The sequence below is a fragment of the Chiloscyllium punctatum genome, unplaced genomic scaffold, assembly GCF_047496795.1.
Source record: "Chiloscyllium punctatum isolate Juve2018m unplaced genomic scaffold, sChiPun1.3 scaffold_109, whole genome shotgun sequence".
Lineage (NCBI taxonomy): Eukaryota > Metazoa > Chordata > Chondrichthyes > Orectolobiformes > Hemiscylliidae > Chiloscyllium > Chiloscyllium punctatum.
In genome coordinates, this window is record NW_027309843.1 from 404,696 (window position 1) to 417,829 (window position 13,134).

Consider the following 13,134-nt stretch of genomic DNA (forward strand, 5'->3'; position numbering starts at 1 on the left):
CGCTGGTATACCTGTTCTAAACCTACTCCAGCTGAATAATTTCCTTGCTATTACTGGGCGACAAGAACTGGACACAGTTTTCCAGAAGACGCATCACCCAATGTCCTATTCAACTTCAACATAACGTACCAACTCCTTCCCTCAAAGGACTGAGCAACGAAGGCAAGATGACATTTTTTTTAACTATTCTGTCTATGTATGAAGCAAATTAAAATGAATTATGTACTTGCATTCCTGGCCTCCGGTTCCACAACACGATGCAATGCCGGTCATTAATTGTATAAGCACTACTAATATTTGATGTAGCAAAATGCAATACCTTCCATTTATCCAGATTGAACTTCATGTGACATTTTTCAGCCCAAAGATGCAATGGATTAAGATCCTTCTGGAACCTTATATAACCTTCTTTACAGTCTCCAATTCTGCTGTCCTCTGCAAGCTTATGAACCATGGCTTCTATGAGTTCTATTGTTTTCTCATACAGGTCAACGATTTTTACTTATTTGTCTTGGCCATCATTTAGCTGTTTGCAAATCAGGTAACAATTAGTCATGTCGTTAACCATGAGGAAGAAAGCCATAGACTGCAGGGAGATTGGAAACAATTGGCAAGAAAATGTGCTGAAAGGAATTCAATCCAGTGAAGTGGGTGATAATGAATTTGGGGAGGAACAATGAGAAAAGTGTGAATACTGAGTGGTTTAAAGTAATAAAAGAGAAATTAGAGTAGACATTCACGAATGTTTGAAGGTGATTGGACAAGGGATCAAGTGGTCTCGATGTTCTTGACTGCAGGTGGGAATATAAATTCAGGGAAACGATGCTGGAACTTGAGCAACAGCCTATTCAAGATCAATGGAGAGGGGAATCAGATGGACGGAAGTGCGTACTTCAGGTGCTGGAAATCAGAATCAAGATTAGAGTGGTGCTGAAGAAGCATAGCAGGTCAGGCAGCATCCGAGTTGCAGAAAAAAATAACGTTTCGGGCAAACGCCCTTCATCAGGAATAAAGCTGGGAGCCTCGAGGGTGGAGCGATAAACGGGAGGACTGGACGGGAAGAATTTAGCTGAGAGTGCAAGAGGTGGATAGAGATGGGTTAAAGGAGATAGGTCGGAGAAGAGGGTGGAGCGGATAGGTGGAAAGGAAGATAGACAAGTGGGACAGGTCAGTAGGATGGTGCCAAGTTAGAAATTTGGAACTCGGATAAGGTGGCCGTGTGGAGATGAGAAAACTGGTGAAGACCACGTTGATCCAGAGGTTGAGGGTCCAGAGGTGGAATATCTGGCGTCTGGTGGTGAGGGAATGGAGGTGGAGGAGACCCAGGAACTGCATGTCCTTGGGAGAGTCGGGGACGTGGTAATTGATGTTTTTGGTCATGGGGCGTTGGAGTTGAATTTTGCGGGTTCCCTGGAAATGTTCTCTGAAGTGCTCTCCGAGAATGTGTCTGTTGGCCCCAATGTAGAGGAGACCGCATGGCGAGCAACAGATGACATGTGTGGAAGTGCACACGGATATTTCATGGATGTGGAAGGCTCACTGGAGCCTTGGAAGGATGTGAGAGGGAAGATGTGGGTGCAGATTTTGCAATTCCTGTGGTGGCAGGGGAAGGTGCCTTGTGGGGAGGGTGGGTTTTTGGAGGGCGTGGACTTGACTAGGTAGTAGTGGAGGAAAGAGTCTTTGTGAAAAGTGGATAGGGGTGGGGAGGGAAATATAAATTTCCCTGTCACTGCAGGAATTGCAAAACCTGCACCCACATCTACCTCCTCACCTCTGTCCAAGGCTCTAATGGACGCTTCCATATCCATCAAAGTTTCTACTGCACTTCAACACATGCCATTTCTTGGATACGGTCCTCCCGATGCGGTCTCCTCTAAGTTGGAGACAGGAGATGTGTTCTCACACAACACTTCAGAGAATGTCTCCAGGATACCCGCAAGAATCAACCCCAGTGCCCCATGGCCAAACATTTCAATTCCTCCTCCCACTCTCCCGAGGACATGAAGGTCCTGGGCCTCCTGTATCGCCACTGCCTTACGACCCGATGCCTGGAGGAAGAAAGCCTCATCATCTGCCTCGGGACCCTTCAAAACCATGGTATCAATTTGGACTTCACCCGTTGCCTCATTTCCCATCCCCTACCTTACCCCAGTTCCTACCTTCCAGCTCAACTCCGTCCTCCTGACCTGTCCCACCTGTGCATCTTCATTCCCACCTATCCACTCCACCTACTTCTCTGACATTTCATGTTCACCCCCCACCCGCATCCACTTACAGCACTCTCAGCTACCTTGTCCCCAGCCCCACCCCCTTCCCATTTATCTCTCCATCCCATGTGCTCCCAGTCTCATTCCTGATGAAGGTATTTGACTGAAACGTCCATTTTTCCTGCTCCTCAAATGCTGCCGGACCTGCTGTGCTTCTCCAACACCACTCCAATCTTGAGGGGAGTCAGTCGATTGAGTGGATTTTGAGATATTTTCTATTGTTGACCACAGGCTGTGGATGATAGTTGAACTTTAGCAACCAACAGGTCAGGGAACAGCTGAAGGACTGAGCACAAGTCTGGTCACGGCATAAATCAACATTTTTCTTAAAATTGTAAGATAAAAGATGGAAGGCTGAAGTATGCAACTTTGCCCGTCAAGGCCGTTTCACTAATGAGTTTCTCACTGCTTCCTTTCCAAGTCAGGGTGCTATGGGCCTTGGAGGGGAACTTGAAAACGGTGGCGTTTTGTTGCATCTTCCAACCTTGTCCTTATAGTCAGTACAGCTGTTGAGCTTTGACGGTTGTCAAAAATGCCCGAATGACTTTCTCCAGTGCATCTTATAGTTGGTGAACCCTGCTGCAATTGTGGCTTAGCGGTGAAAGGAATGAATATTGCAGGTGTTGAAGAGGGTACACTCAAGTGACTGCATTGGCGTGGACGGTGTCCAGTTCCTTAAGTGTTATTGAAGTTACACCCATCTCGGCAAATGGAGAGAGTTATATTCCACGTCTCATTTGTGCCTTGCAAACGATGTAGGATTCACAGAACAATGAGTTGAGTTTATAATAAAAAAATGTCTCAAGAACATGTTATTGTTGTCAAAGTGTTTATGTAGCCAGTTTCTATAAGTTTTTTTCCCCCGAAATAATAGCTCTGTGGACGATTACACGGGGTAATTTGTTTACAGTAAAGTTATTGAATGTCAATGAGATATGAATAAATTCTCATTTCTCAGAGTGATCATTACTCCATTTCGTCCTTGTGTGGACCAATCTGATTCCAGTCACTGTCTGATTTCAAGATCCAATTGCCGTCTGTGCTTAAAATTTCAACCGTTTCTTCGCATAAGTGTCTCCACCTGCCTTAATAACATGTAAGGACGCTAAAGGGGACAGCAGAGATTAATGAACATGTTGTCAACACTGGAGGAAATGGAGCTTCGTGGAATGATTAGTTAGGCTGGGATTATTCTCCTTAAAACAAAGGAGAGGGAGGGGAGATCTATAATCACATAGTAACATTTATAAACGTTCAATATTCATGGGATCTTGAGAGGGTAGATACGGGCAGGTGGTTCACCCTCTGGTATGAGGAGAGCACCAGAGGACATGAACTCAGAATTAGATATTGCCTATTTAATTCAGAAATGAGGAGTAATTTCTTTACTCAGGATCCAGTGAATCGGTGGAACTCCTTGCCGAAATTGTTGTTGAGGCTAAGTTGTTGTGTATTTTCAAACTGTGCCAGACAGATGTTTAACCAGAAAGATGATGAAGCTTTGTCGTGGCAATGCTGGAGAATGGAGTTGAGGATTATTAGATCAGCCATGAGTTCGTTGAATGGTGGAGCAGACTCAATGGGCTGAATGGCCGACTTCCATTCCTACATCATTTGGTCTAACGCCCTATTTGATTGATACCTTTAGAATTCTGAGGGGATGGAATGATGTAATAGAAAAGGTTTCTCAAACTGATCAGACAGATCAGGAACTAAGCTCATAATTTCATGACCAGGAAATGTGCTGTGACCTGGATACAACAAATGGCACTGGGCACGCCGAGGATGGGTATGTGCAGATAATAGACAATAGACAATCGACAATAGATGCAGGAGTAGGCCATTCAGCCCTTCGAGCCTGCACCGCCATTCAATATGATCATGGCTGATCATTCCCAATCAGTATCCTGTTCCAGCCTTATCTCCATAACCCTTGACTCCACTATCTTTAAGAGCTCTATCCAATTCTTTCTTAAATGAATCCAGAGACTGATCCTCCACTGCCCTCTGGGGCAGAGCATTCCACACAGCCACAACTCTCTGGGTGAAGTAGTTTCTCCTCATCTCTGTCCTAAATGGTCTACCCCTTATTTTTAAGTTGTGTCCTCTGGTTTGGCAGTCCCCCATCAGCGAATGTTGTGATTGCTAAAGAAAATTGTTGCCAACTTGGTGATCACGCTGGATGATTGATTGCGGTATGATTCACACAGCAAAAGGTTGTGAAATAATGAAAAATTCGTTTCATTGGAAAAGTTTTCTGCTGTTCCAATTCAATTGACTGTTAAGAATACTGATCAGAACTTTGTGTGGAGTGTTACATTAAAATTCACAATTCCACTGGATAAACTATTGCACCTGATCTCTCCTTATTTGTACCCCTTTCATTCGATGTAAATTCATAGAAAGTCAAGATGGAATGAAAAGAGAATAGAAACGTTTGCACTCCTTTTCATTATCCCAATGTAACTTACAACAGAATCAAATCGCTTTATTTCGACTTTGATGAGGTATCGATTTATCACAAATCTCCGGTGCAATGAAGGGCAAGAGCAAGTTTCTCCACGTTAAATGTTGCATTCAATTTTGCTCCGAATTTATTTCAGCTTAAAGAAAATACTGATGAGACAAACAGAAGGTTGAACTACAAAACAAGATGGCAGTTTTGATGCTCAGTTACTTTGGCAGATTTCAATGGGTATCAAATGAACCCAACATCATGGCGATCGTCCTCCCATCTTTAAGGCATGGGATTAAAGCAGGAAATCGATCTCCAAGAGACGGGTCATTTCCTATTCATTATGGAATAGCTGTCCGAGACAATAGACAAAATCTGCTCAGTTCCATTTATAATGCTACATGTGGAATAATAATAGAAATCTTTCAAAACTATGAGTTTTTTTTTTGCTGAATCTTACTCAGCTGCAGACATTTCCGATATTCCTTTGCACCTGAAGTCGTCCAAATTAGATATTGTTTCCTCGCACCTTCTAGCCCCTACACCCTCCTTTCATTTTTACCTGGCCACAGGCTATCTCTCACCTGATGAAACTCACTGCTTCTGTGTCTCTAAATGTGCCTTTCCAAATATTTTGGAAACAGATTGTCTGAGTGACAGAAATTCTACTCCCATTATGTCTTTGTCCTACATCGATGGTTTTGAAATCTTGACTTTCAAAAATTTATGAACTTGAAAGAGTGAATATACTCTGGAAAACTTCCATTCGGTTTTCCTTGGTTTAGTTTCAAATTTTCCAAAACACAAATAAATAAAATTCCATGCCAACTAAATACCGTCAGCATCGTCTCCAATGTCTTAGCAGCCCAGGAAATGATGGCAGTGTCCTCTCTGATAGAATCACAGATTCCCCCTACAATGCAGAAAGTACAGTTCAGCCAATCGAGTCTATAGGGAGACACTGAACAGCATCTCAACCAGACCTAGCTCCCGTCTCTATCCCCGCAGCCCTCTAGCTTGTGATTTCAAATAAACCTGCTGGAGTAAAACCTGGCATCGTGTGACTGCTGACCTTATCACCGCGTTACCCATGGCTAATTCACTTAACTTACTGAATTCACTCCCTGGACACATGAGCGCAATATAACATGGCCGATCCACCTAACCTATAGACTTAAGAGCAGTGCGAACCACTGAGCAAATGTACCATCACATTGACCACTATCTGTATCATGTGTAACGGCTTTACACACTGGGAACTCCGCCTAGTGAAAGCAAGCTGCGCCCACCAACCCGAATTCAATGCATCCAAACGCGGTTCTATGCTGTACAACCTCAGTCGTTCTGCTGGAAATGTCTCTGCGCTCAGATCTGAATGGGTTTATTCTGTTTTCTTCCTCAGATTCCTGCTTTAAATAAACATATCAGTCAGGAACAACTCTATATAATGGTTTTCAATGCAACACAAACACAATGTGCAGTTTGCTGAAGTTACGTGTTTGCACTTTCACTGACACTCCATCTCCCCAGGAGCTGCAGCCCTTCCCCAGCTGATTCAGACAGCACTGTCCTTCCTGTGACATGTCCCATCGAGAATGGAAGGCCAGCCATGAATAACCTCCACTGGGGAACAGAGCGACAGGTGTAAAACTTGACGATGCCCCCAGGGGAGAAATGAGCCCTGTGTCGGGCGGGGACACGAACCAGGATACTGTGGAGGACAACAACATCGAAGGAGGCCCTTCAGCCTGTTGTGGCCTCACTTGTCAAACACAACTGCTTAACGACCTGAATCACGTTTTCCATCGTTTAGCCCATAATCTTACATGTTTTGGCATCGCAAATTAACATCTCAATTTTTTTTAAGGTTAGAATGATTTCCGCCTCTCTGACCCTTTCCACAAATCTACTCAAACCTTTCTGCCTTTTCCCGAAATCTCTTGGCCCCAGTGTTCGAACCCTCCATCAATAACAAAAGCTTCTTTCAGTCTATCCTATCCATATCCCTCAGTATTTAGTACATCTCAGTCATGTCTTCTCCAATCTCCTCTGCTCGGCGACAAACAACCCCAGTCTGTCCAATCTCTGCTCACAACTGAAACTCTTCAGCCCAGACAATATCCCAGTGAATCTCTACTGCAACGTTCCCAGTGCGATCACATCCATGCAGTACTCTGAATTGCAGAACTGCACACAGTAATCTAGCTAGGGCCGAATGAACGTTTTTTTTCTATTCTGTTACAGTATGAGGGAGTCGCTGGCTCATCAGTATTGATTGGTATCCCTAATTGCACAGCGGGCAGTTGAGACTCAACCATATTGTAGTGAGTCTGGAGTCACATGGAGGCCCGAGCAGGTAAGAATGACAGTTTCATTCCTTAAATGACGTCAGATGTTTTTTTTTCAACAATTGAACATGGATATATAGGAGTTATAAGATTCGTAATTCCAGATATTTATTGAATCCCAATTCTACAACCGAGCATGGTCGGAGTCAAACCCAGGTCCCCGGTGTCTGAATTAACAGTTCAGTGTTCAGTGGTAAGAGCGCTTGGCCATTGCAGAAAAGCAGGGAAACTGATCTTATCCAATGAAGTCACTTTTCCCCGATACTGTTCTGTGCCATTTTTCTGACCTTGACCTCCCCAATAATATCTGGTCCATATCAGTAAAAGCTGCGACATGAGCATTGATCTCACAACAGTGGTAACCATTTGGATCAAATGGTCTGCAGATCCCGATGGTAGGGTTGGGGCACGTTCACCCAGCAACAGTGACTGCAGCCACACAGACTGATCGGTATCAATCTGAGAGTCTGTATTAGATTCTGCAATACCTTAGTGAAATAGGAAATGACTCTGAAAACACATGAGGAAAGAGCAGTGCTCAGAAAGCTAGTGCTTCAATTAAACCTGTAAGATCATAACCTGGTGTTGGGTCATTTTTAACTTTCTACTCCATAGTCCAACACCAGCATCTCCAAATTAACGAAATGGGGGTATGGGATGGAAAGTTCGGTTAGTGATCGTAGGAGGGAAGAAATCTCTGAAAACGGGTGGATTTGAATTCTGACATATGAAACACAGAGTTGTGAGCGAGCAGAGCTTGAAGGAAAAAAAAGTCACCTGGAGAAAATCAAAACAACTGACTCATGTGGGCTTCACAGAAGACTTAGAGAAATTACTGCCGTGACTCGGATTCGAACCGAGGTTGCTGCGGCCACAATGCAGAGTACTAACCACTATACGATCACGGCAACCCACAGACGAACGGACTAAACGCGTGCAATAAGTACAGTGTCATAAGAAATGTTAGGCAGCGCACCAAATGCACAATATCAGTGCTTAGCGAACAGCTGCAGATATGTGGGAACTCAGAATGGGCTGACGGTTTAACATCGGTTCCCCCAGTGGCTGTGGTGATTCCATCATTAATGTGTTGAAGGCTGAGATCAATAGATTTCTACAAAACATCAAAGATTCCGGGGACAGTGCAGCTTTTGTTACCTGCACATCCACCAATAACATTTATTGTATCTGTTACTCCCAGTGCAGTCTCTGGTACATTGGGGAGACTGGGCTTCTCCAAACAGACCGCTTTAGGAAACATCTCCGGGACACCCGTACCAATCAACCACATCGCCCCATGGCCCAACATTTCAACTCCCCCTCCCACTCTGCCGAGGACATGGAGGTCCTGGGCCTCCTTCACCGCCGCTCCCTCACCACCAGACACCTGGAGGAAGAACGCCTCATCTTCCGCCTTGGAACACTTCAAACCCAGGGCATCAATGTGGACTTCAAAATTTTCCTCATTTCCCCTTCCCCCACCTCACCCTAGTTCTAAACTTCCAGCTCAGCACTGTCCCCATGACTGGTCCGGACTTGTCCTCCCTGCCTATCTTCTATTGCACCTATCCATTCCAACCTCCCCCCAGACCAATCACCTTCATCCCCTCCCCCACTTAACTATTGTACTCTATGCTACTTTCTCCCCACCCCTACCCTCCTCTCATTTATCTCTCCACCTTCAGGCTCTCTGCCTGAATTCTTGATGAAAAGCTTTTGCCCGAAACGTCGATTTTACTGCTCCTCGGATGCTGCCTGAACTGCTGTGCTCTTCCAGCCCCACTAATCCAGAATCTGTTTTCCAGCATCTGCAGTCATTGTTTTTACCAAATTTTTGTTGAAATGTATATTTCAATAGCAATGCAGTTTAACATCGGTTACTTCACGAGTTTCCCCACACAAGGCAGTAACCAGTGCTGTCACATAGTCCCATTTCCCAGCCCCAGAATCAGAGGAACTGAGTGCCGCAGTTGCAAATAACCAACTTGATATCACGATGGGAATGAGGTTGCAGAGATACTCGATGGCTCAAGTGATGCAACCGGAGAAAACACGGTGTTTCTATGACGGTTTAGAGGCGTAAGCAATTCCGAGGTTGGGAGTGCTTCTGGTCAAAGGCGGGGCAGAATGGAAAATTTGTTCCCGTTTATAATAACAGCAATCTACATTGCATCTTGCTAAGACAGCTGAGTGACATAACTGTAGCGTGGGCAGCTGGTTTGAAGTTTAATTTTGCTTCATTATCACCCAGTTCCCTGGAATGAATTGCTTTCACCAGTTCTATTTCCAATTGTTTTATATCTCCCTGCAGTCTGCGGCTTTCTTCCTCATAGTTAATTGCATGACTAACTGTTGTATGATCTGCACACTGCTAAATCACGGCCACGACAAGTAAATAGGAATCATTGATCTGTATGAGAAAACAGTGGAACACACAGCAGGCATGCTTCGTAGGTTTGCAGGCGACGCCAGAATTGTAGACAGTGAGGAAGATTATCTAAATTTAAAAAGGATCTTAATCCAATGAGTCGTTGTACTGAAAAATGTAACATGGAGTTCAATCTGGATAAATGGAAGATATTGCATTTGGTACAACAAAAAGAATATGGCTATGCGTATGTTGGAGAGCATGGAAGCTCGGTGTGCAGGTACATAATTCCTTGTAATTTGCATTACCAACAGACAAGATGGTTCAAAGGCATTTAACATACTTCCCTTCATTGTTCTGTCCTTTGTGTATAGTAGTTGGGACGTTATGTTGAAGTTTTGCAGGACATTGATGAGGCGTCTTCTGGAATATTATGTCCAGTTCTGGTCGCCCATTTGTAGGAATGATATTATTCAGCTGGTGTAGGTTCACAAAAGGTATACACGCTTGTTGCCTGTGGAAGGTTTGAGTTATAATGAAAGGCTGGATAGGCTGATACTATTTTCAGATTCGAGATCGGGGTGCTGGAAAACCACATCAGGTAAGGCAGCATCCCAGGAGCAGGAAAATATTTGTTTTTCGCGCAAGTGTCCTTCACCAGGCTCTTCCCCGAAACGTCGATTCTCCTGCTCCTCAAATGCTGCCTGATCTGCTGTGCTTTCCCAGCACAACATTCTCGACTGTGATCTCTCATCTGCAGTTCTCACTTTCTCCTAGTTGAGAGTGTTTTCACTCTAGCTTAGGGGTTTTAACGGCGACCTGACAGAAGTTTATGAATTATTGAGAGACAAGTTTCGAGTTAACGATGGCGGCCTTTTCGCAGGAGGGGAATGTCAAGACGAGAGGGCATATGTTTAAGATGAAAAGAGAGATTTTTTTAAAAAAAGACATGTGCGGCATTTTTAAAGGGACGGTGTTTTACATGTGTAATTAACTTGCTGAGGAAGTGATGGATGAGGGTATGTTTGCAGCATTTAATGGACAATTGATTCCAAACATGAATGGGAAAGTGGGATTTTAAAAATAAAATTATTCATGCCTAGTAGGTCAGTTATTTCCCAGAGCGCATTTAAGAGTCAACCACGGTATTATCCATCTGGAGTCTCCTGTGGGACAGAGCAGATGAATAGGGCAATTTGCTTCCCGAACTGGCATGAGTGAATCAGATGGGTTTTTCCACACAACTGATTCAGGGCATCACGAGACTCTTCAATTCCAGGTGCTTATTGAATTCAAACTCCACTATCTGCCATGTCAGGACCTGAACCCTTTGTCCCCAAAATATTACCTGTGCTTTGGATAAACAACACAGTAATAAAACTACAAGGGCATTATCACCACTCAGCGGGTACAGGAGGAGGCAGACGGGAATGGGTTAGTTTGGCAGTATGTTCAGCATGGATCGGTTGGACTGACAGTCCTGTTTTCATGTTGTATGACTCTGACTGACGCTATGGAGCAGGCAGCTGGTTGGGATTAACAGCCGCGTTGACATCATAATCGAACACCTGATGGGATATATAATCCTGCTGGAGTCTCCGGAGGTTGGTTTGCTCAGTCATCCCTTCCCACACACGGGACTGGTGAACGGTCTCTCCACAGTGTTACTGATTAAATGAGATTCCATTTCTATGGTGAATTAACTCCCTTCCAGCAGTTCCCACATTGCCCTGCTTTCTCTGTGGTATCAGTGTCCTTTTTTTCTACACAGGGTGAACGATCCTTTTAAATTGTGTCCACACAGATAAAAATCCTGTTTTCCATGTTGTGAATGTGTTTTCATTCTTCCTCATTCACCCACAGGGTCTGAGAATCACTGGTGATGACAACATTTATTCTTTGCCCCTCGTTTGTTGCTGTCTGGCTACACCACAAACCCGGATGTGATCCCAGCCACGGGTGTCTGTCTGTGGGCAATCTACACATTCTCTTTGTGTTTGCGTTTTTATTTCTCCCTCTGACAAAAGATGTGCCAGTTACAGGGATCAACAATGGGAAATGCAGGCTTTTGGGACAGGGAATACCGTGGGGTCTGGTGGAATGCGCTTCGGCTGTTCCGTGTGGACTGGAAGGGCCTATTAGACTGCTTCGCCACGCGGTGGAGATTCTTGAATTAAGGGTCAGCTCATGTTTTTCTGGTCCTGGAGTCTCTCGTAGGCAGGACTGGGTGAAGATGGTTGAATCCCCTGCATCAGGGACATGAATGAATGGGATTGCAGGAAATTAAAGTCATGATCTCTGTTCCTGAGGTCAGGCTTGTATTTCATGTTTTATTTGTCGAACGTAAACATCAAAATTTCCGGTGTCCCAACCCCCAAGGATGACTAGTTTAAAATATCACCGCCAGCAGCACCTTCTCCAGGTTGAAGTCTTGACTGTGTGGAAGAAACTGAGCTGATGTGAGCAAATGTAGCTGCCACCGCCAGTGTCGGAAACACAGACCCAAACAGCAAAATCATCTTTGCAGCAAAACCATTGCAAAGTTAAGGGCTCAACACGCTCCAACTTGTGCCACTCAGCTGTCTTAGAAAGATGCTCCGGAAATCGCTATGATAGTGTAAACGGGGACAACCATTGCCTTGAACAGGAGCACACTCAATCGAGGAATTTCTTGCGCCCCTATACCATCACAGAAGGACAGGACGCTCACCTATTGCATCACTGGAACCAGAGAGTAACTCCGCGCGTACATTCCCATCCCCATTTCCGGTTGGATCTGGGCGGCTGTGCTGATGTTAAGCTAAAATGCTATTGAAGCATACATTTCAACAATATCCTGTACTGTCCCCCGAGTCTTTGATGTTTTGTCGAAATCGATCGATCTCATTGTCATTCAAGGGATCTCCACAGTCTCTGAGGACATCGAACTGAAAGATTCAGCTCATTCTCAGTTCCCACATGTCTGTCACTGTTCGCTCAGTACTGATATTGTACATTTGCTGTTCTTCCGAACATTTCCTCTTCTAGTATACTTATTGCTGCTTGCAAGCATCCAGTTCAATGGTTGCTGTGATCGTGGTTGTCGGTATTTTGCATTGTGACCACAGCAACCTCGATTTGAAACCAAATCACGGCACTAATTGTTCTCTCCGTTGTCCTTTTTGTGACACATGCTCAGAAATTAATTGTTTTACCTTCAAATTCCACTCTCTTACATCTCTGCGTTTCATATATCAGGGTTAAAACACGCCCGTTGTCAGAGATTCCATTCCTTCCCACGATCATTAAACCTCCTTTCTGTCCCTCCTCCCATTTCTTTGAGGCAATGCACAATCTATCACTCTCTTTCACATTCATACTGTTCTGTCTGTGCTGCTGCTGCGGTCACTGTTGTTGGGTGAACGTGCCCCAATCCCACCATCGGGGCCTTCAAACAAGTCGATCCATTTGGATACCGCGGTTGTGAAATCAATCCCCATGTAGCAGCTTTTACTGACAATGGCCAGAGACAATTGTAGCGTCAGGCTCATGGAAAATACCCAGAGCGGTTTTGGTGAAAAGACATTTTATTGTTCAAGATTAGCTTTGTGGCTTTCTGTGTTGGTCTTGTGGTAATTTCATAGGACTGATGATCCAGAGACCGAGGTAATAGTCTGGGTACTCGGGCTTGAATCTCATAATGCCATGATCGTCAAA